The following is a 23669-nucleotide window of genomic DNA, read 5'->3' as shown; positions in this document are numbered from 1 at the left end:
ATTAGGATGTTGCTGTGTAACTTTCTAAGTAGCAAAGTTCCTTCCAACACTTGGACTTTAACAGTAACTCATAAGATTCAAAAGAAAAAAATGAAGGTCAAAACAGTTAGAGCACCTCAATTTAGAAGAAAGTTTGTTTTGGTAGTTAGGGGGTCTTCTCTTCTTCTTGGCTTACTTAACCTATCCATTTATTTTATCACTCAAAATACACTTGGGTTAAGTCACATTTTTATATAAACACTGGTGTAGTATTTCCTTAGGATCTTTCACTAATGTCCTGTTCCCCAGATGGTATTTGCTCAAACCACCGGGCCTGCTCACGGCCCACTGATGGGCACCACCATGTAACAACCACGAACAGCACTGGAGCTGAGGCCACAGTTGGAAGGATTAAGCCAAAAATGGAAATAAAACCTCTTTCTTGGCTTCATTCTCAGATCTCAACAGTGACAAGAATGTCACAGCCTGGTGAGGAGACCACGGGTCTGCAACCTTGTGAATGTCTCAAGCATAAGGCAGCCGAGGCAGGACCACCGTCAGACGGGGAAACTGCCCAGGCAGAAAACTCTCCGCTTCTTCGTGTTGATACAGAGGGCTCGATTCAGTGTGGGAAGAAGGCTGAGTCTTTCTTTCTCCAACATCTGAGTCAACGAGTGGCCACTGTCATCCATACATAATTATGTCTGACCTACTGTGTGAAAGTAACGTGTCATTTTCTTAACTCATGGAATTTCACACTATAAAAGAAACACCTGCTATTTATAGAGAAGTTCGATGATCTACGTAAGAGATGCTAATGGGAGCACCTCTTTTTAAAATAATACTCTGTCCTATTTCCTTTCAGTATTTTTGTGCATGTCATTTTTATACCACACAGTGTTCTGCTTCTCATTGTAACAGAGTTTTTCTCACGTTTAAAATTTCTTTGAAACTGTTCCATTTAATGACACATAATCCACCCATCTTATACCTACACCATAAATTATTCAATTGTTCTCATTACTGCTTTGCAGAAGAACATATCGATTTATTGTATCCTCATCAGCACTGAACTCTGCCCATCTTGTAGGAAAAATGCTGTATTACACTTAGATTTGTATTTCTCTGATTATTAGCTGTAGTTCACTGGCCCAGGAGTATTTCTTCTGTCACTTACCTAAGCAGTTCTTTCATCTACTTTCTACTGGGATTTAATGGCTTTTCTCTTTGAGTTTAGTTTTTTCAGCTTGACACACACTTGTCACGCGCCCACTTAGGTCAGGCACAGCAAGGTTACCGTCAGTTTTACCTTCCCTTTAATATGACCCACTTCCTTGCGTAGCTGCTCCTCAGGCTCTGTGCCTGTTACCATGATCGTGCTGACACGAGAACTCTCCATCCCTAGCAACAAACAGTCAGTGTTGCTACCAACAGCTGGAGTTTGACTGTCCTGGCATCTAAGTGTGGTGGGCAGGAGACAATGAAAGTAGAAATCAGATACTAACATTCTCTAGTAAGTCCTCACTAACTCAGGAGATGGGGAAAGCAGCCCGGGGGCTGAGAGCTAATCTAAACAACATCTTCCCGTGAAACAGCGTCCTGTATCGCGGTGCTTTGTGTGTTTGGTTTCAAAGCAGCAGCAGAGCTGGGGAAGGAAAAGAACTTCTTACCACATGCTTATTCTATGCCAGGGACTGTGGCTGAGCACTTGATATATGGCATTTTTCTTTATCCTTCCAATACCTTATAAACTTGGTATGGTAAGCGGTGATGAAATTGAGGCACAGAATTTGCTGAAGGTCCCATAACTAGCAGGTGGCTCGGCAAATAGTCAAAACCAGGACTGTTCACTCTAAAGCCCACACTCAGGTCACCATATGATATTACATCCACCACCATGGCCACTAGGAGTGGTATTTGGGGCATTGGGGGTGGGTATTAAGAGCCAGCAGTGAGAGGGTCATGCTAGGGAGCTCACAGGAGATGAGGGAAATCATGGCAAGGGGTCCAAGCGGATGACCTCGGTTGAGCAGTCTAAGATTACAGAATCACAAAGGCAAAGGCACACGGCATATTGAGAAAGTTCAAGGAATTCATTTTGGTTTAGACACGTGCCTAAGGAAGAGACTGACGACAGAGTGATACTCCAAGAGCTTTAGACAGTCCTGTTCCAGGCTCCGACCCTCTTCTTGCCTGCCCCCGCTCTCCCAGCCCTCCCTGGGACTTGCCCAGAGTCTGTGCCGTTCCTTGACCTCTCTCACAGACCAAGCTCCTATTGCCTGAACCCTGAAAATTCTCTGTCCAAAGGGCCCTTAGCCTACTCCCGGGGCCCATGTGTCCCTGTTTCCCAAGTCTAGTCCTCTAAGGCAAGCAACACTACCAGTATGAGCACCAGTATGGCAAAGGGCCACTAGTTGCAAGGGTGTGGCTAGAGCACAGTATGTGAGCTGGGGAGTCCACAGGCATGCCTGAGGTCCCCCCACCCGGAGCGGAAGACAGAGCTGGGCAGCAGTGGGCAGAGAAGGGGGGCGGAGCATGGCCTGGGCTCTCTGTGCTGCCAAGTTCTGGCACAGAACTCAGAGGAGTCCAACAAGTAAGTCTAAATAGGTAGTTGGCCCCTCTGTTACGATGGGGATACATTTGTCCAGGTGGAAGAGATAGAATGTGTTTAGCAGTTTGTTAGCTTGATATATTAATTTTCAATATTTAGACATAGGGTGGGGGGATCTTCATCTGTACCCTTGCCCCGGACATCAGAGAAGAGCCAGGAATGGACGCAGGTCTCAGACCAGGATGGCAGGAGTCCTGGGTTCACCCTGAGAACAACGGGAACCACTGGAGGGTGTCATTCAAGCCACCATCAGCTGGCTTGGACAGACTACCCCTAGCCGTGCCGAGGGAGAACGTGCTGGGGCCAGCCAGAGGGAGTAGCAACAGCCCCCTCCTTTGCATCTTTGCTAAAACGCCCCCTGAGCGGAGCTGCAGCCGTCACACAGCACTTCCCACTTCCCTTCCCTGATTTCTTTCTTTCTTAGCATTTATTGCCATCTGGATCGTGCATTTTACTTATTCATTTATCGTCGACCTTCCCTCCCTAGAAAATAAACTCAAAGCAGGCAGGGATTTTTGTGTTCATTCACCGCAGAATTCCCAGTGGCTAACACAGTGTCTGCTAAAACTTAACACACTGAGGACTTCAAGGTAGCCGTTAAGGGTATGGAACCTAGAACTACGCTTCCTTGGTCTAAACTCTAGCTTCATCATTTAGTTACTGGGGAACCTTAAGCAAGTCCCTTTTAAACTCCATGCCTCAGTCCCTGCACTGTAAAAGATGAATAATAGTAACTACATTACAGGGTTGTTTTAAAGGTTAAGTTTGTTAATATACATGAAGCACCTATGATGATGCCAGGCACATCATCTGGACCGTCTTAGCTGCTATGGGAGACACTGGTGGAATCCCGCCCAGGGCTCCTTCACTGACCACCGTGCCCAGCCCCCAGCTCCAACAGAGTTTCAGCTGTCAGCTTACACCCACGACCTTCTCTGGAGACTTGCCTTTGGCTGATGGGCTCCATTTCTCCAAGAGGAACGTGGAGGTTATGCCCACGCCCCAGGGAGGGCGGTGCCTCTCTGATATAGGGGCGCCAGAGCCCAGACTCTTTACCTTAATGCAGAGTAACTCCCAAGTGTGGCTTAGGCTCCAGAGCCTCCCCATTCTCCCAGTGACTAGACTGAGACCACATCCTTGCACGGTCCTTCCCTTTTCCTACCCCGCTTCTCCAACTCCCTACTCCTTTACAAGTGTTTCCTGAAGAGAATGCCCTTACTAAGTCACTTGCACCTGAAGCCCTGACTCAAAACTCATAGCCAGAGAGAGCTATCTTCATTATCGTATCAGAAATAATGTAACCATAAATAATATTTCATACATATATGAAATTCTGAAGGTAATTTGATGTACTGTTGGAGATTTAAAGAGAAATCTGGGTTGCAAATCTTGGCCAGGGAGTCATACTGTGCCTAGTTCCTAGGAGGTGTTCAGTAGCATTTGCAGAATGAATAAACCCCATGAACGATGGTAGTAGCTGTACACAGAAGAGAGATCACCCAATGAAAACGAGTAAGATGATGAGAAGCATCACCTGAGTCAAGGAAGAACATTGATGGAAAATCAATGTTTAAGAGATGGGAGAAGAAAATAGGTGAGCCTGAGGCGGGGGTGGGAGTGGAGAATGCGAGGAGGTTACACAAAACCAGGAGAGAAGTTAAAGAAATCGGGGAGGACGGCATTTCCAGGAGGAACAGCTGTCAAATGCTGCAGAGAAGTAGGTCATTAGCTGAGATCAGAACTCGGGCATGTAGCGACTAAGAGGCCTTGGTCCCACTGATCAGCGTCAGTGGGGTGCTGGGGCAGGCACTGGGTGGGAGCTGGAAGCAGTCTTCCTACGCGGTCTCTGGGACGACTGGAGGAAGGGCCACAGAGGGAGCTTTTGGTAGACTCCCATCCCTCGGCCCCGCCTCTCTGACTCCAGAAGTGACCAAGGTCTGCCCAGTACTCTTTGGTGACCCTCAGTCCCACAGGGCGTCCCCAGCCCGCCTCCTTTCCAAGATGCCAGAAACCTTTTCCTCTTACTCAGTGTGCTCACATGCAGGGCAGTTTGAGCAAAGCAACTCACACTGGAATATAGCAGGTAGCCCTCCTTCTCCCTTTAGCTTGTTTTACCTTTTAAAGGATATTTATTAGCCTAAACCAAATTTTCAGGGGCTGAATTTTTGCACTGTGTGTTATGAGAATGGGAACATAGAAAGGGGAAGCCTGGAGCAGAAAGCCTTTAAATCCGCTGAGAACGGAAAAGGAGCGTGAGTGACCCTTCTTCCCATCTCCCGTCCCCTCCGTTAGAGGGACAATGCGGCCAGTGGCCCATCGCCCTGCCCCACTACTTCCCATCTGGGGCTTGAGACCTCGGCCCCCTGCTCACTTCTCGCTCTTTGTGATAAATTCCAGTCCCTTCAAACTGAGCTGTGAACTGTTTCAGAGACCCTCTGGGGCTCACGGCCCAGAACGTAAACACACTGAATGACGGGATGATTGATCGCGTATTTCTTGTACTCAGTTCTAGACCATTTCTTTTTTTGTTCATTCCATGTCACTGGGGCTGTTTGCACCCAGTGAGCCTGTGCTGTCTCAGAAAACCATTGTCATGACTCTATGCCAGTGTTTTTAAACTTCAGTGACTTTCACTTCTCATGGAGGACACATTTAAAATGATGATTTGAGGTTCCCTTTCAGATATTCTGGTGAAAATCAGTCCGGGATGAGGCCCAGGAGTCTCCCCAGGCGATCCAAGGACAACACCTAGACTCTCTTAAGTGTGGTCTGTGAGAGTTTGATGATAAAGACTGTCTAAATCAGATTAGAGTAAACATTAATAAACAGCAGCTAACACAGATGTATCAGACAGAACAACAGCAACATTTGCAAGGAGAACAGACAGCTGTGCTTTACAGGAGCCTGTCAACAATGTTAAATTTCTCTCTCCCCAGCCTTGTGCTCTCTCTAATGGAGTCATACGTTGTAAGCATAGGCCGGGGGGAGGGGGGGGTTTGAACCTCTCAGTGCATTTCTCTTGTTCTTTTTGCAAAGGAGCTCCTCTTCTCTTGGCCTCAGGAGGCTTTCCCTTTAGGCCTGGCGGCTGCCCTCCCAACTATAACTGATGCCCCCTGGAGAGCTGCTTGCCTAGGCTTCCCTCCCTACTTCTGATGTGGTGTGAAATCCCTGTGGAGTTTATGCTTCTTATCATGCACCTGACTTGGCAGCCTCATCTAAAACATCTGGGTGAGTCACGATGTCTCTCTGGGTACCTTGAGGTCCTGTCCACATCTAATGCCCGCTCTGAGCTGGGAACCCTCTGTGAGGGCTGACACAGGCCTGATGGGTCTAGTGTTGGGCCTAGCAGTGGGTTGTGAGGGACCAATGAATAGGTGCCACCATTGACCCTTTGTTCTCCTGATGGCCCCCCCGTGCCTAGCAGAGACCACAGTTTAGCAGCCCACTGTCGAACCCCACCCCCCAAAGTGGTTTCATTAGGCACAGTTGTTGTTTGTGATGCTTTCAAGTGTCTTTGGAGGAGGCTAAACTCTCCATTCTTTCGACCCCCCACCCCCCAACGGCTCCTTCACACACTCGCATGGCCAGACTGCTTGTTGGCCTTTGGATTCACCTCCTGTGTTAGCTGATATTACTACCCCATCCCAGTTTCACACACTGGAATTCTCAATTAGTTTAGGGAGCAGGGATTAAGGTACCGGTGCCGCAAGCCAAAGGGCACTCTGGGCCTGGACAGCAGGGCAGGGCACCGATCAGCAAGAACACCAAGCCAGGGCTTCAACCTGGGTTACAGGCCTGGCCTCGGGCAGCTACGTGCTACTTCATTCCAACACCTGCTCCCCCAATTCCTCCCTAGGTCCCTGGCCAAGTGAAGCCCAGACTGCCTCTGTGGTTTCCACCCCAGCTGCATCAGTGGGCCACTCTGGCTATCTCCCATTATTTTCTGAACAAAAGGTTGGACGTAACCGCTACCTTCTCCCCAGGGTCCTCCCTCATCTCCTCTGTCACAGTGCTCTCCCCTCACCGAAACACACAACAAATTATCCACACCTCTCTTTCCATTAATTTCAATTTTGTATTAGAGTTAGCCCTCTCACCCCTCTACACCTTTGTGCTTTCCTGCCCCCAACCCATCTTCGCCCGGATCACTTGTCACATTTCGAAGTTCAACTCACATGCCTCTGCCTCCAAGAAGTCTTCTCTTACTGATACTTTCCCTCTCCACCCCTATCCATCCCCAATGAGATAAGGGCTCTTCCCATGCACTGCCATCACCTTGGGCTTATTCTGCACGGCAGTTGTCCATGTGTGGGCCTTGCCCAGGCTCTGGTTGATCAATCATTCCTTATAGAGATTCATATGACTTAAAAATGACAGCCTAGTCGTGAAGGTGCTACATAAATAACATTGCGCTATATAAGTGCATCCTATTATCCACCCATTCATTCATTCAAAACAATACTTACTGAGCACTTACTTTGTGCCTGGCCCACTGCTCGGTACTAGGGATGTAAGTGTGAAGGAGACAGAAAAGGGCAGGTTACATTCTAGGGGAGAGATGGCCTTAAGATGGCAGCTAGACAAACAGAATAAATGCAAATTGTGGTGAGTCTTAAGAGCTTATCAGGTCATCAAGACAGGCTTCTATGAGGAGCTGACAATTGAAATAGAGATAAAAAACTATGAGAAGGAACTAGTTAAGAGAACAAAAAAGAATAACACAGGCAGAGTGGAAAGCCTGTGAAAAGGCCCTGAGGTGGCAAAGAGCCTGCTGCTGGCTGTTCCTCATCACAGGGAGGAAGCCGAGGGTGCAGTTCGGTGAGGAAGCAGGAGACCAGCAGCCAGATATGGGAGGGAGGCTCTAAATCTTGAGGAGCTGAAAACCTCAAGCTGGAGAGACCTAGAAAATGAGAGTCAAACTACTGAGACTGGGAGCATCTGTTTTTGATAAAAATCTGACATACCCGTACATTATGACAAAAGCTAATTTTATTGAGCACATGAGAATCTATTTTTGCTAAGTGTTTTATGTGCATTATTTTATTTATTCCACATGTGAAACTCACAAAGTAGCTGCTATCATGATCGCATCCTATAGGGAAGGAAACCGGGGCTCAAAGAGGTTGAATAACTCACTTAAAGCCACCAGGAAGGGGTAAAATCGGTGTTTGAATCTGATCTGTTGGATTCCAGCATCTGTCATGCTAATTGGCTGCACTGAGACACAAAATGCTTGAACTTGAAGAAACTTTAAGGCTTACTCTTGGCAATCCTTCGTTTTAGTGCTGTGGGCAGCAGTTTCCTGAGGAAAGAAGCGACTTGCTCAGGGTCACACAGTCGGCTGGAAGTTTTGGCCATTTGGGCCAGACGTCCAGATGTCAGTGTCCCTGCTTCAGGTCTTCTTTTAAGCCACAAGAACTTTGAAAGTGAGAGGAAGAAAAATCCTCCTGGACATCACGCAATCTGATTCGGAGGCCCATTGTGTCCTGCGTTGAGCACCAAAGCCCCTCCCCCAGGAACGAGGACCACCCTGCTTGTGGTTTCCACTGCACTCTGGCCTGACCCCCTTTACCCCAGCTCCTAAGATGCCACTTGAAATTTACCCTGCATCTATGAATGTCTGGAAGATCCTCACTTGAAACAGCTGTTGGGGAAAAAATACGCGTAAGATTGCTATGTCGTGATGGCGGGTCGGGGAGTAGAGATCCGTAACCAGCAACCTCCCAGCAGACCAGGTGAGGAGGCAACAAGAGTTTCTGCTTCGTGAGGACTGTGGGGACAGCTGTTCAGTGGTGCTCGTTGTGAAGTATAGGTGTCAGCCATGCGGGGCGCCAGAATCCTAGTGTAGAGGCCCAGGTACGCCCAGAGCTGGAGTTGTGACAGAATAGAAGCAACCTTCAAATCAGACCTATTCAGTAAGTCGTCCAGCAAGGTGACAAATTAAACACTGGGACAGAGGGTTTGACAGGAGTGTGTGACAGAGCAGAAGGACAGGTAAGTGAAGGACTTCCTGTTCAATGAGGACAGCATGGCCCGCCACACACAGCGCTGGCCCTGCGGGTGCCAGCAGGACGGTCAAGGCAGGGGGCTTGGAGGGATGACTGAAGCCTCGTCCCTGGTGCGTGGACGGCCTTCAATAACTGGGGACAGTTCACAGAGCAGAACAGAACACTCACTCCACACTTTTCCCCAGAACTATGCTGTACCCGTGTCTTTCTGCAATAATTTCAGAAGCCAAATTTTCTGTTCACATTTTAAGGAGAAAGAAGGGTCTTGGAGTTCTGAGGAGAAAACGACTCCCTTGACCCATTTCTGCGGGACCTATTCTCAGGTGGTGGAGAGTCTCCCGGTGCAGGGTCTGGATTTTGTTTCCCCTGCTGGCCCATCACTCTGGTCTGCGTTACTCTGTTTTCTGCTCCTTCACTGCTATCCTAACCGCAGCTCTCTGCTGAATGTCCCAAACATTCACCCACTTCCTTAAACAACCAGAAATCAGCAGGTGTTAAAGAAAAGTGTTGCAGACACATTAGCACCCGCTCTAGGCTTGCTAATTGGCATAATCAGAAGCAGAAAGGGGCAGTGCCTTATAGGGGAATGAGCCACTCGAAGGAAGGCTGTGTCCTGAATGAGTGTTTGCTGGCACAGACAGTTCTCAACATCACCCTTCACAATGCGGAGGGCTCCTCCATGGCTGCATGTAAAAGGCAGGAGGGAGGAGCTGAGAGATGGGCGGGCTCCCCTGCCTGTACCTCCCTCAGCACTGGCCACCATCAGCTGGCTTTCTCCTGCCATGGGACTCAGCTACCATCAAGGCCTCCTCAGGATCCATGTTCATCCATCCAGAGGTGCTATGTTTGCTGGTTCTTGTTCTTCGTTTTTGTTTTGTTTTTATGGGACGACATTCTCTGCCCACTTTCCCGGGTCATGATTATTTTCAAGAGCATTATTATTTCAAATGGATTATTTGTGTCCATTCTATCCATTTAAAAACCTACCTTTTGTCTCTGCACCTCTCCCCTGGGATGCCAGGACTGGGGCAAAGGCCAAAGGCGATGTTTTATTCTAAACCAAGGCCTCTGGACAGTGAGGAGATGCTGAGTGATTGGTCTGCGGCAGGGCTCAGCACCGTCTGTGCTCCCTGAGGACTCGAGTGTGCAGCCCTGGGGAAGCACTGCTACGGTAACGAGTCTAGCGATTTTGCCCGTCCATTTCCAGGCCTAGAAACCCTGCTTGCCAGGTCCCCACCCCTGCCCTCACCGGAAGCAAGCCCATCTCCCGCCCCAGTCGGTGGGGGAAACCCACACTCGAGGCTAAATAAGGAGGCCGTTGTTTTTCACCTCTCTAGAGTCTGCTGCCCCGTTCCAGCCCGATGAAGCGGTTTTAAAACAAAAACAAAAACAAAACTCCCGTTGCAACTGCGCAGGGGTAGAAGTGTGGCTGGTTCTCCATTTCCCCCCTGACAGGGCACGGTGAAATATTAAACAGCGCAAACTCAGACCCCAGGATTACTTCCTGGGTCAGCAAGCGTGGCCATAAAGGGACAGGTCCAGTGGCCCAAAACCTCAGCGGGACCTCTGCATCTGTCCACTGAATTTTCCTTGATGATACCTTCGAACAAAACACCTTCTAAAAATCAAGCCTGCTCAGAAGGAACCAAGAATTGCCATCCCACAGAGAGGTGGAAGAGCACTCCAGAGGCCGAAGGGAGCTCCCAAAGTGAGTTGCAGAAACGGCACGGGTGACAACCGAGGAGAAGGTGTGCAGCCTTCCAAACAATGGCTGTCTCAGAGGGGCCAGCCTGGGTTAGCTGCATAAACCCTGGTGCGTTTATTCATCAGCCAGGTTATCTTACAGGCTCACAAGTTCTGAAACACAACTGCCACTCACCAAGGGAAGAGACCCGCTTTCTAAGTCACACGGGCCTGGGGTAGGGCATTTGGAAGGAGCTACTCTAACCTAAGAGAAAGAGAGGAAGGAAAACTCCTGGAAGGACCAGACACAGAAGTCTGGGGCTGGCTGGCCGGAGAGGTGGCGGAGGGGTGGGTTCAGGGGAGACGGGATGGAAACGGACACATCCATTTCCAGGCAGCAGCTTCCTGCCTTATTTCCCACCCTCCCTCACAAAGCGGTTCATCCCTTCCTTCTGGGGCATTCAGAACACGAAGCAGAAAGGAAATAGAAACCAAAGCAGCAGAGGGAACGAAAGAACAAACTGGAAGCCAACACTGCCCCCTCTCCACATAGCCCTTCCTTTGCTCCCCCAGACAAACCCCAGGGCCGTGCTCCTCTGGCCTTTTCCATAGCCCCCTTCCTCCTCCCCAGTTAGGTTGGGTGGAAAATGAGTCATCTTTTAACTTTAAAAAAAGTAATTACAATCACTGCTCATACATCTGTGAGTAGCAAACCAAAGATTCGGTCCACATTCCAAAGACATGTCTAACCACAATGCCTCAGTCACCACAACTATAAGAGACAGTGGCTTCTCCAAAATGGCGTCACAGAGAAGACAGAAGACGGCTGGCCCAAGAGAAGCTGCAATGGTGCAGCTGCGTGCTGACCCTCGCTCGGCCGGGTGCTGCAGCTGGCGGGGAGGTAGAGTGGTTCCTCTTCTCTGCTCACTCCAACCACAGCTGCCATCATCATCTCTCTTCCTCCTCCTCTCCTCACATCCCCTCTGCTCCCCACCCTTTCACAGGGTCTCCCACTCTCCGGTGGGCTCCTCTTCCCTGTCAGGACAGGTGTAATCCTCATCGAAAAAACCATGCCCTAGCTGGTGTAGCTCAGTGGATTGAGTGCCGGCCTCCAAACCAAAGGGTTGCTGGTTTGATTCCCAGTCAGGGCACAGGACTGGGTTGCAGGCCAGGTCCCCAGTGGGGGATGTACCAGAGGCAACTACACACTGATGTTTCTCTTCCTCTCTTTCTCCCTTCTTTCCCACATCTCTAAAAATAAATAAATAAAAACTTAAAAATAACAACACATGCTTCCTCCAAGAAAACAGTTTTTGGTCAAAATTTACTCAAGCAAACCTTTACTTCTCCCTCCTTCCCCTTAAGTAACAGTTGCTTTCCTGAAAGCCCAATGCTATTTGCACATACATATAGACACTCACCCAACAAACCCACAATCACCCTCCAGGCACGCCCCTTGGGCTTTGCCAATGGGAGCTCTGCTTCATACGGGGCCAGAGGCCCTCCCCCCTGCAGCCAGCCTTCCTTCTTTCTGACATGGTCAAGGGCACTGATGAGATACCAGTGACTTACATGAAGGAAAAAATTATGTGACAACTCAGGCATTAGTGCAAATTTGAGAGGAGAAAAAGGGGTCATGGAGAGCCTGAAGGAGGACACCTGATGGACAGGACATGTTTGCAACTTGAAACTAAACAGGCAGGGCTCCAAGGGATCCTCCTCATTAGCCTTTAAGTTCATGAGCAGCCTGAAAAAAACTGCAGGATCACTGGGCCATTCTAAGTTGGTGCAGTGTAAGAACTAAACAAGTGTTCTGCGTATGCACAGAATGAAATCTGTACCTATGTGCAGGCATCCTAATGGACCGCTCCATCAAGGTCAGGGGTGAGGGAGGGTGAGGAGGGGTTCTTGCCCTCCTCCACATCTAGAAGAGGGAGTTTCTCTCCAGCAAAAGAGTTCTGAAGTTTGAGCATCCTGTCAAGGAAAACAGCCTATGGTCTAGAGATGAGAAGACACTCTCTTCCTGGGCAGGGAATCGGAGTGGGGAGCATCACAGCACAAGTTCAGAGACCTTGCCTCAGGCATCAGGCCGAGAGGCATCGCTGCGGGAAACCTGGCACACTGACGTACTAGTGATGGGAACATGAAATTCCAGCTCAGGACAGCACGGAACAGCCTGAGAGGTAAGAGGGAGAAAAACACGTCAGTTTCAGGGGTTTGGGGGTTGCTCTCAAAACCAAGGATGGTCCTCTCTTGACCTAGAATGAGTAGGGCAGGGGTGTCAAACTCATTTTCACCAGGGGCCACAGCAGCCTCGAGGTTGCCTTCAAACGGCTGAATGTAGAGCTCCTTGCCCCTAGTTAAGGAGTAGTTACATTCATACAGTTCTAAAATTACATTCAGCCCTTTAAAGGCAACTGCGAGGCTGGTGTGGCCCCCAGTGAAAATGAGTCTGACGCCCCTGGAGTAAGGGGTGGGGAAAGGAGGGAGGATCTGAGAGAAAAGGAAAAACGAAGCAGGGCCATTAGGGCACATTCTTGGATTATGTCAGTAAATTATCCCGGAAAACATTTGTCCTAGCTGAGTCACCACAGCTCTGACAAAGTGCTCCTGTCTGGGCTCTGGGAGACATGGGGCTGGCTGTTATACGTGCTCAATTTAGAAACAGCAACGCTCCTCCTTGGTGACACAGAGTCCACTCTCCACTCCATGGCAGGCTCTTCCATGTTCTCTGCTGCACAGCCAGCCCACCCACCCGGGATGGGCACCCCCTGTGGGGCTAGCCCCTTAGAGAGGAAAAGGGTATCGGAAGGAGACCTGGGTCTGGCCTCAGTGACTTCATGTCTGGAAAAAGCTAGGCATTGGCCCCCGAGGGTCCTGGGGTGAGATACTGCCCTCCCCCTTTGGGGAGCTCCCCATCTAATTGAATTCATCCAAATTACAAGGTGCTTCTCTGCAAACCCACCCCAAAACAATACCCATCGTCACTGCCCTCAAGAAATTCACTATCTGTCTGGGAAAGAGCCTTGTAGACAGTCAGTACTTGTAGAAGAGACTGGCCCATCACTGCTCTATGATGATTTTCCACACTCAAAAGTCGTTTCCAAATTCTGTTGCAATTATTTTGTTCTACTTACGTGATGCTAAACTTTTAAGAAAGTAATTTTAAGGAGTCTTTTTTCTCCCAGAAGAGATGAGATGGAGTGGAACAGATGGGGGTGGGGGATGTTCTTTTAGTAAAAGCTACAGTGGCAAATGGGAACAGAAATGATCCGCGACAAGTGAGTGTGTTCACCAAGGTCATACTCTCAGCAACAAAAAGGCCTAGGTAGTGATGTGTTTCTGGTCCTGATCTTCCATGTTCAAAGAAAGAAAATGGTATCTGGAAGGGAAGGTTTGAAAAGACAAAGACTTTTATCTTCAATGTTTATGGTTGATAAAAATAGTGAGGAAGACCATAGACACTCCAAGAGATAAGTATGCTTGGGGCACTGTGATTTCAAATCTACTCGAGACTGAAAATAAACCCATAGGAAGAATGTTTTTTAATTTAAAAAAAAAAGACTTGATTTTATAAAAGAAAGCTGAGATTCTATTTAGCCATTTGTCCCCCCCCCCAATAGCATCATTATAAAATTCCCAGTTTCAATGGGCAATCATTACATACCCAGGCCATTTTCACAAATGTTATTTTATTGGACATTTACTATAATTTTCAGAGAAAGATGATATTACGCCCATTTTGTCATTTTGGAAAAATAATTGTTGCTTAGTGGTTACTTAAATTTCAGTGTTTCAATAAAATTTTAAAAAGTAAAGCCTGGAAAATCCTAGGTCTAATGAGGAAAGAGCAGAACACGACTATTTGAAGTCTCTGATGAAAATCTGTCTTACTGGGCAGCTGAGTAAGGCCTCCCACCACTTGGTGGCAGCATACCTAACTTGCCAGAAGTATATGTAATAAAGGCAGTCTCTCTACAAAATTAGTGCCGTAACATAAAATATCAGTATCCAATATATGCTAAAAACATACAGAACCCCAAAACACCAGCAAAGGACACCTGATAAGACTTAACAAAAACAGGTGAAGAAATACAAAACATACTGAAAACGATCATATAATGGGAAGGGAGTGACAGCCCCAAGTCTGGAACCCACCATGAGAAAACACATCGTTCTTCCAATCATCATTGGCTGTCTCTGGCATCTATATTCAAAGAACCACTGTACCTTATTTCCCACATCCCAGCAAAAACGAATCTGAGCTAAACTTAAATCATCCTAATACCCTAGCATGAATTCCAGAAAAAGTTGAACGTCTGAGACTTATTTCACCTGACATGCTGAAGTTTACCTAATCTAAGTGAAACCAGAAACATCTGCTTCTAGTGAGCTTGCTGTTGGAGAGCCATAGACTTCAAGAAATTAAAATAGCTACACTTAAGCTTTAGAGGCTCGCCCAACATTGCTGCCCAGGAGACAAACTCCAAGGAGGCCTAACTTTCTTGGTGGAAGGCAGGTAAGGACTTCAGTCCAGTTGGCACAGAGGAGGTTAAAATGACCTTGGGCCAAGCCAGAAGCTGAAACACACCCAGAGGCAAAACTAAAATCTCAGCAAGGTCAAAGACAATTAAGTCTTTCTAGATGTTATATTAGATTCAAACTTTAATGTACGGTCCCCATGAAGAGGCCAATTAGTTAGGGAAAGTAAAAAAGAATCCTAACCTGGCAGACCCCAAAGGGCCGGCCTTATGACCAGTTACTCTTTCCAAACCCAGAATCAGGTGCAGGTGCAGTACCTACGGCTCTTCGTCAAGGTTTCTTGACCATGACAGCACTGTTCGTGCAGCGGGGTATGGCAATGATGAGCAAACAAACTTAAATTCGGAGAAATGTAAAAGCATGCTAAAAAAATAAACTGGGAAATTTGGAAAACAATTAGCAATGTGTAGCACCAGTCTTAAAAAAAAAATGGCCATGATTGCCACAAATCCATTCCAAAGAAACCATCTAAAATGTAGACAATGGTTTATACACAAAGATGTTTACTTAAAGTTATTTATAGCAGCGAAGTTTTGGAAATAATTTAGACATCTTATAATTAAAATATGGCGCATCTCAAGATACACCGTGATGAATGAAAAGTGTTTAATGTTAAGAAAATATTCTTACAGTACAATGCAAAGTGAAATAAAACAGGAAACAAGATTAAATTAAAAATATGATTCAATCCTGTTTTTAAAAAGCTCCAAAGAGGCCACTGAGGTGACTGGTGCCCGCCACGACCTCCCACCCCCTGAGGAGGCAGCTTATCATCTGAGAGTGACGTGAAAGAATGCACGTGTCCACCCAGGGGCCAAATGTACAGTGCAGTTGCGGCTTGTAAAAGGTGCTGTGTAAATCAATTATAAATATTAAACAGAGTGTACTAATCTCTTGAGCAGGAGCCAGGAGGCCTGGGGACAGGCACCACACCCTCTTTGACTCTGTCCTCGGGTGAGGAAAGGTGACCTGAGAGCAGTAAGGATTAAACCTTTCTCTGCATATCCCACCTGGCCTTTCAAAAGTCTTCACCTGACAGCACTGCTGAGATGGAGAAGGTTCTGGAACTTTGGGGTGTTGAGGACAAGGTTTTAGTGCTAGCACTTAGTTCTAAGCTCTTCTCTGAATCCACCCAGTGCTGGAGTTTACCCCACTGGACTCTAGAGAAAATGGTGCCCACCAAGATTTGTCTCTCATAAGCGAGCTTGCCACCTCCCGGTGTCAGGTGGTACCATTCACAGCACCACGGAACTGGGTTTATTTCCTCAAGCCACTTCCTGCTCCTTCCAGGGGTCCACCTCGTGAACTGGGGACAAGAGGAACCACTTATCCAGACATAAGGGCAGCTTTTTCATCTCACATTTTTCTGCCATATCCTCATGCCAAGCTTGGATTCTGAAACTTATCCCGGCCAGGAGTGCAGAAATGAAGAGCCAAGTGGGAAGAGTGAAGAGAGGCCAACTGCTTCGCAGTCACAGCCAAGTGATGCCGTCAGGGTAGCAGGAGGTCGCCAGAGTTTCCCCTCCTAGCAGGTGAAGGGTCTGACGACTTGTTCTTCATGGCTTTGCACAACCACCTTATAGCCGATGAGAAATAGACGGCTTTCATTTTTCCAACAAAGTGATGAGTTCCCCCAAATCAGATTGAAACGCAACCTCCCGGAGTGCACCTAGAATTTGTGTACAGAACAGAGTGACCTAAAAAGCATGAAGGAGTGACCTAAACTTATTTCAGCCTCATTGGTCAAAGGTTGTCATTCTGACATCAAGAGTCACCTCAGTGAAATCCACTTCCCAGAAGTCTCGTGGTTCTAAAAAGTCCCTTCTTAGAATATTTGGAAAATGGGTTCAAAAGTCTTCCAGTCTACAATGATTCTAAATGGGCAGGGTCATTTTCCAAGTATATTTGTCTGATCATCTATAGCTAATTTTCATAATTGTTTGCTTCCTTTTAATACAATTTTCTGAAAGCCCACAGAATGCCAAATGTCAAATATTACTGCAAGGCCCTCGGGACACTACAGGGTCTCAGATGTATGAGGCCTGTCCAGAAAAGTCCAGCCATTGCTAACATAACAAGAACGGTTTGTGAAACACCAATGTAACCTGGCAGCCAAGGAGAGTGGACTGGAATGCACATGTGTGAACAATGATGACTTCACTCTGCTAGTCCGTGGGGGCAGTAGATGCCATTGAGTGAGCACGTGGACTGTGTGGCTGTCACATTCAAAATGACTGAGCGAGTAGAGTAACAAATCTGCATCAAATTTTGCATTAAGCATGAACATTCCTCTGTGCAAACTATTTGGATGATTCAGAAGGCTGCAGCTATGGGCAACTGGTGATTGGCAGCTTCATCACGACAACATGCCTGCTCATGTATCACATCTCGTGCAGAGTTTTTTGGTAAAACATCAAATCTCCCAGGTGACTCGGCCCCTCTACATCCCAGATTTGGCACCCCGTGACTTCTGGCTTTTCCCCAAACTAAAATCACCTTTGGAAGGGAAGAGATTTCAGACCATCAATGAGATTCAGGAAAATATGACCGGGCTGCTGATGGCGATTCCAACAAGGGGTTTTGCAGAGTGTTTTGAACAGTGAGAGAGACGCTGGGAGAGCTGAGTAAGGTCCTAAGGCGCCTACTCTGAAGGGAATCGAGACATCATTGTCCTATGTACACTGTTTCGTGTATTTTGTTTTTCTTCAATAAATATCTCTATTTTTCATGTGACATGGCTGGATACCTTCTGAACAGATCTTGTATATTCACAGCTTCCCGAAATTCCTGACATAGTGGAAGATAAAGACAGGTCTACAGGGAACTATAATATACTGCAAGAAACTATGTAATGGGAGACAAACCCCCATATGGACTGGTTTCTGCTTTTTGATCCTTCTCCTACTAGGATCCAGCAAGGACTTGACAAATGCAAAATCGTAAGGTAAAATTGCTATTCTAACTTGCTGTACACATCCCAATGCCAATCATCAAATATGTTTAGATTTTCTGTTTCCTGTGATGACCTGCTCATCTGTTCTTTATATATATGGATGGTATGAGATTGTGCACACTACAAAGGTTTTAAAAATATCATGTGAGTGTTGAAAATTAAATGAATATACACTTAGGCATAGAAAAGAGGGTGAGTCAAGTGTCTTTAAGAATCCAACTTTAAGAAGTTCATTCAGGATAGGGATACGGTTTAATTTAAAGACATCTTGACCTGAAAAATATGCTTACTTCTCTGACTTATCAAAAAAGAAAAAAGATAAAAGAAAGAAATATGCAAAACCACAAGCTGATTTTCAAAATCAAGCCACACAAACATCACACTTAAAGATGTCCCTTCTGATGTTACTTATAACACAAGAAGTTGGAAAGAGCTTAAAAATCCATTAACATGAGAATAGTTAAGTAACAATCATGTAGCAGTTAAAGAGAAAAAGCCCTGGCTGGTGTGGTTCAGTGGATTGAGTGCCAGCCTGAGAACCAAAAGGTTGCTGGTTCAATTCCCAGTCAGGGCACACGCCTGGGTTGTAGGCCAGGTCCCCAGTTGGAAGCACATGAGAGGCAACCACACACTGATGTTTCTCTTTTTCCCTCCCTTCCCCTCTCTCTAAAAATAAATAAATAAAATCTTTAAAAAGAAAGAGATATAAAAAGCTTTCACTGACTTGCAAAAAGAAATGCTTCTAATGCTAGAAAAAAGGCAGAATATAAAATAAAATCTTATTTTAAATAAGTTTTTTAAAAATCAAGGATAACAAGGACACCAGAATGTAAACAAAGATACCTCTGTCTCACTGATAGAGCAGTGCCTCAACACATGAGGTTTGGTGTCAGAAACCTTTGGATCAAATCCTGGCTTCACCACTTTCTACTTTACTTGCTTTGGAAGAATTAGTACCTTCTCTGAATCTTGCTTTTCCTTTTCTGAAAATGGGGCTTATAGCAATACATGCCTCATAGAATTGCTGTAAGAATTTTTTTAAAATAACACAAGTAAAGATATAGAATAAATGTTCAATAATGAAAGTAATTATATATATATATATATATATATATATATACACACACATATATATATATACACACATATATATATACACACACATGTGATTAAACAGGGTAGTTGTATTATTTAATAAGCTTTCCACAATTCAAATATACTATATGTTGCACTGGAAAGAGATAGACACTAAACACTTTAAAACTTTATAATTAAAAACAAATCAGAATCCCAGATGTCAAACTGTCTTTAAATAAATAGGGCTAGTGCCTCATAAAGCAATGTATTGGGCTTGGCAGGGATGAGGTGATTAATTCATCTGAGCAAGACTTAACTGCTGGTAAGAATCATTTATCTCTTCAGAGGTTTTCAATAAAATAATGAGAGAAGAAAAAAAATAAAGAATTCTAAAGAACAAAAGATGAAGGAAATATGTCAATATATTGTAACTGTCTCTGGGTGACACAGTTACAAGCATTTAAAAAATTCTTTACATTCTTCTGCACTTATTCGCCATACTAAAGAAATACTTTTCTGCCCTGGCTAGTGTGTCTCAGTGGGGTGAGTGCCGGCCCTGCCAAAGCATCGCTGGTTTGATTCCCAGTCAGGGCACATGTCTGGGTTGCAGGTCAGGTCCCCAGTGAGGGGTGTGTAAGAGGCAACCTGATGTTTCTCTTCCTCTCTTTCTCCCTCCCTTCCCCTCTCTCTAAAAATAAATAAAGAAAATCTTAAAAAATACTTCTATAATTACTAAAAGAATTACAAACTTTATCACATCATTAGGCATGTACGATGGGGGACCCTCCCGGAACAACCCTGGATTATCTTTTGGAAGATGGGCCCCTAGCAGCACAGGCTTCTCCTGCTAGGTGATACCCCTCTGTATCAGTGTACCCGCTGGCGTTGTTGTGAGAGGCTGCACTGGGCTTTGGTGAATTTTTTTGAAGACTCCTCCAATGCCTTTGCCCATTTCATGATGGATGATTCATGAGCACACCTGCCCACACCATGCTGAGTGTTCAGCAGTTTTTGACCAAAAACAGGAAGACCCCCAGCCCACCCTCCCTATTCACCCAATCTCACCCTGAGAGACTGCTTTTGTTTCCCCAAATGAAAAAAGTCCCTTAAAGGGAAAAGTTTTGTTGATGTGGAAGAGGTGAAACAAAAACAGCAGAAACACTAAAAAAGCACCAAAATCGACAAATTAAAAAACTGTTTTAACTGTCTTGATAGATATATTGCATCAAATGGAGAGTACTTTGAAGTTTAAAAATGTAAGAATAAATACACAATTTTTTATAAGTAAATTCCATTTTGGGGGGTTGTCCTCAAATATTCATTAATTCAGTACTTACTATGAGCCTGCCAGGTGTCACTGACCTTCCTGACTCTAATCCTAACCTTAACCATCACCCTAACCTTGACTTTGACAAAGCAGTGCTAGGGACAACAAGGAACAAGTGACAAAACAAGGCCCCTACTTTCGAGCAAAGCAAGGGAAAGAAACTGCCATTTGCCTTTGTCCCCTTCTGTGGGCCAAGTCCTGAGCTAGATGTGTTTTACAGGTCTTGTCACGTAATCCTCGTTACCACTGTGTTTGGGAAGAGCTTCACGGAAGTTTTGTCAGCAAGCATGCACAGTTCTCCCCTAGAGGGAATTCTGGGGTTCATTCTCTGTGGGGTCGAATCCCCTGCATAATTTCCAAGGGCCAGTATTTTTCCTCGAGCCCCCTCCTTCCTTCTCTGCTAGTCCATAGTTCCACTCCCACAGTTCCACTCCCTCCAAAGGGTCACATTGAAGACGCATGTGAATGGGAAACAATAACCCCTCTGCATCAGGCATCCGCTTGTACAATGCTGGGCCCTTGATTTATCACCTAAGTCATTTACTGGTTCCTGGAATTACTGGGGCTGCTTCTCACAGTTACTTCATGACCACATGGTTTCTGCCTCTGATTGCCTGGGTTATTGTTCTCCAGGGAATCACAAATGCTTAGCTGTGCATTTGAAACATTATGGCTGGCTTCCCCTGAACCCCCCACACAGGTGCCTTTCACAGGGTTTCCAGGAGCCCCTCCAGCCCCCCAGCCCCANATAAATAAAATCTTAAAAAATACTTCTATAATTACTAAAAGAATTACAAACTTTATCACATCATTAGGCATGTACGATGCGGGACCCTCCCAGAACAACCCTGGATTATCTTTTGGAAGATGGGCCCCTTGCAGCACAGGCTTCTCCTGCTAGGTGAGAACCCTTCTGTATCAGTGTACCTGCTGGCGTTGTTGTGAGAGGCTGCACTGAGCTTTGGTGAATTTTTTTGAAGACTCCTTCAATGCCTTTGCCCATTTCATGATGGATGATTCATGAGCACATCTGCCCACACCATGCTGAGTGTTCAGCAGTTTTTGACCAAAAACAGGAAGACCCCCAGCCCACCCTCCCTATTCACCCAATCTCACCCTGAGAGACTGCTTTTGTTTCCCCAAATGAAAAAAGTCCCTTAAAGGGAAAAGTTTTGTTGATGTGGAAGAGGTGAAACAAAAACAGCAGAAACACTAAAAAAGCACCAAAATCGACAAATTAAAAAACTGTTTTAACTGTCTTGATAGATATATTGCATCAAATGGAGAATACTTTAAAGTTTTTAAATGTAAGAATAAATACATAATTTTTTATAAGTAAATTCCATTTTGGGGGGTTGTCCTCAAATATTCATTAATTTAGTACTTACTATGAGCCTGCTAAGTGTCACTGACCTTCCTGACTCTAATCCTAACCTTAAGCATCACCCTAACCTTGACTTTGACAAAGCAGTGCTAGGGACAACAAGGAACAAGTGACAAAACAAGGCCCCTACTTTTGAGGAAAGCAAGGGAAAGAAACTGCCATTTGCCATGGGCCCCTTCTGTGGGCCAAGTCCTGAGCTAGATGTGTTTTACAAGTCTTGTCATGTAATCCTCGTTACCACTGTGTTTGGGAAGAGCTTCACAGAAGTTTTGTCAGCAAGCATGCACTGTTCTCCCCTAGAGGGAATTCTGGGGTTCATTCTCTGTGGGGTGGAATCCCCTGCATAATTTCCAAGGGCCAGTATTTTTCCTCGAGCCCCCTCCTTCCTTCTCTGCTAGTCCATAGTTCCACTCCCACAGTTCCACTCCCTCCAAAGGGTCACATTGAAGACGCATGTGAATGGGAAACAATAACCCCTCTGCATCAGGCATCCGCTTGGACAATGCTGGGCCCTTGATTTATCACCTAAGTCATTTACTGGTTCCTGGAATTACTGGGGCTGCTTCTCACAGTTACTTCATGACCACATGGTTTCTGCCTCTGATTGCCTGGGTTATTGTTCTCCAGGGAATCACAAATGCTTAGCTGTGCATTTGAAACATTATGGCTGGCTTCCCCTGAACCCCCCACACAGGTGCCTTTCACAGGGTTTCCAGGAGCCCCTCCAGCCCCCCAGCCCCACCAAAACTGTGCTGGCACAGACCTGTCTAGTCCAGCAATGGCATGGTTCAGGGAAGTGAACCAACTTCAAAGCGTGGATCAGTGGATGGCTAACTAATACCAGAATTATGCTTCTGATGCCAGAGCTGAGCAGACGATAGAACCAGGCAGGTGTCTAAGGGAGAGAAACACCCGACTGAAGGAACTGAACAGGACGGCCATCCCTAGAATACAACAGAGACCCCCACCACCACCAATTTTAGGTTTTGAATTCAGGGGTCCCTGCTACTTACAGTCTTTTACTCATCTCTTTAAATAGTTTTCATGGTCTTAAGTACTTTTGTTTTTCTACCCCATCTCTTGGTATAATTAGGTCACTAAAGCATACTTGACTATCATCCTCAGGAAAACACACATGAGCAGTATTGACCTGTATAAAACTGAATGCAAACGACTAAGGGAGGAAGTCCAGGATCCCCACAGCACCGCCCCTGTCCTGCACATCCGCAGTCACTAACGCTGCCTTGGCCAGCAAAAGCCCAGATTTGAGGCCATTGCCACCTGCATTCCCCATCTGCATCAACCCTCACACTCAGAATGCTGAGAGAGCCTCGGGGAAAGCAGGTTTGATGCCCAGGTGAGCACTGCCCACCATCACTACATCTGTCTGGCCCCTCATCTCCTTACGACCTTCCTTCATTGTCCTGTTCTAACCCAGTCCTTGGCCCATCCTTCAGAATCTACCTTCCCACTGCCCCTCCGCACTCCACCACCACTGGCTCCTCTGCTTTGGCCTCTTCATCACGTCAGTGGATAAAAGCTGAGGTTCTGGTGCCAGACCATCTGGCTCCAAATTTCTGGCTGTATGTCCATTGGTAAGTTGCCTGACTTCTCGGGGCCTAGTTTCCTCGTACGTAAAATGGGAATAATAATACCCACCTCAAAGCGCTGTGAGAATCAAGTTAATGCATGCAAAACACTTAACATAGTGCTATAATGTAGGTTAAAGAAAATAGTAGTGATTTACTAGATCAGTCCCAGAAGCAGGAAGCATTAAGTGCTTTCCCCCCCACTCCTTGAGACAATTATGTCTGAAGATTCATTCCCCGTTGTTGCATAACAATTCAAAAAAATCACCGAGAACTACACATGACACAATACCATTTTTATAAAGCTCAAAAACAAGCAAAACTAAACAATATACTATTCACACAAACGTTTGGTAAACTCTAGCAAAAAAGTAAAAGAAAGGTCAATACAAAACTCAGAATAGTGGGTATTTTGGGGGGATGGAAAGAGGATTGAGGTGGGAAAGAGTCACAGGTAGCTTGAAGGGCAGAGGTGATATTCTGCCCCTGAAGCTGGGTGTGGGGTCTGAGGGGTCC

The 23669-nt window shown here is 46.2% G+C and overlaps 1 protein-coding gene across 7 annotated transcripts in view; it reads right to left on the bottom strand.

Moving 5' to 3' along the window:
- The window catches only part of KALRN (kalirin RhoGEF kinase), a 706454-nt gene that overhangs the window by 439031 nt on the left and 243754 nt on the right, over positions 1-23669 (bottom strand). The gene's annotated exons all lie outside the window — the stretch shown is intronic.

The sequence above is a fragment of the Sturnira hondurensis genome, unplaced genomic scaffold (genome assembly GCF_014824575.4).
Source record: "Sturnira hondurensis isolate 20B ecotype Veracruz unplaced genomic scaffold, ASM1482457v3 Scaffold0021765, whole genome shotgun sequence".
Taxonomy (NCBI): Eukaryota; Metazoa; Chordata; class Mammalia; order Chiroptera; family Phyllostomidae; genus Sturnira; species Sturnira hondurensis.
This window is presented reverse-complemented; position numbering and strand designations above follow the sequence as displayed.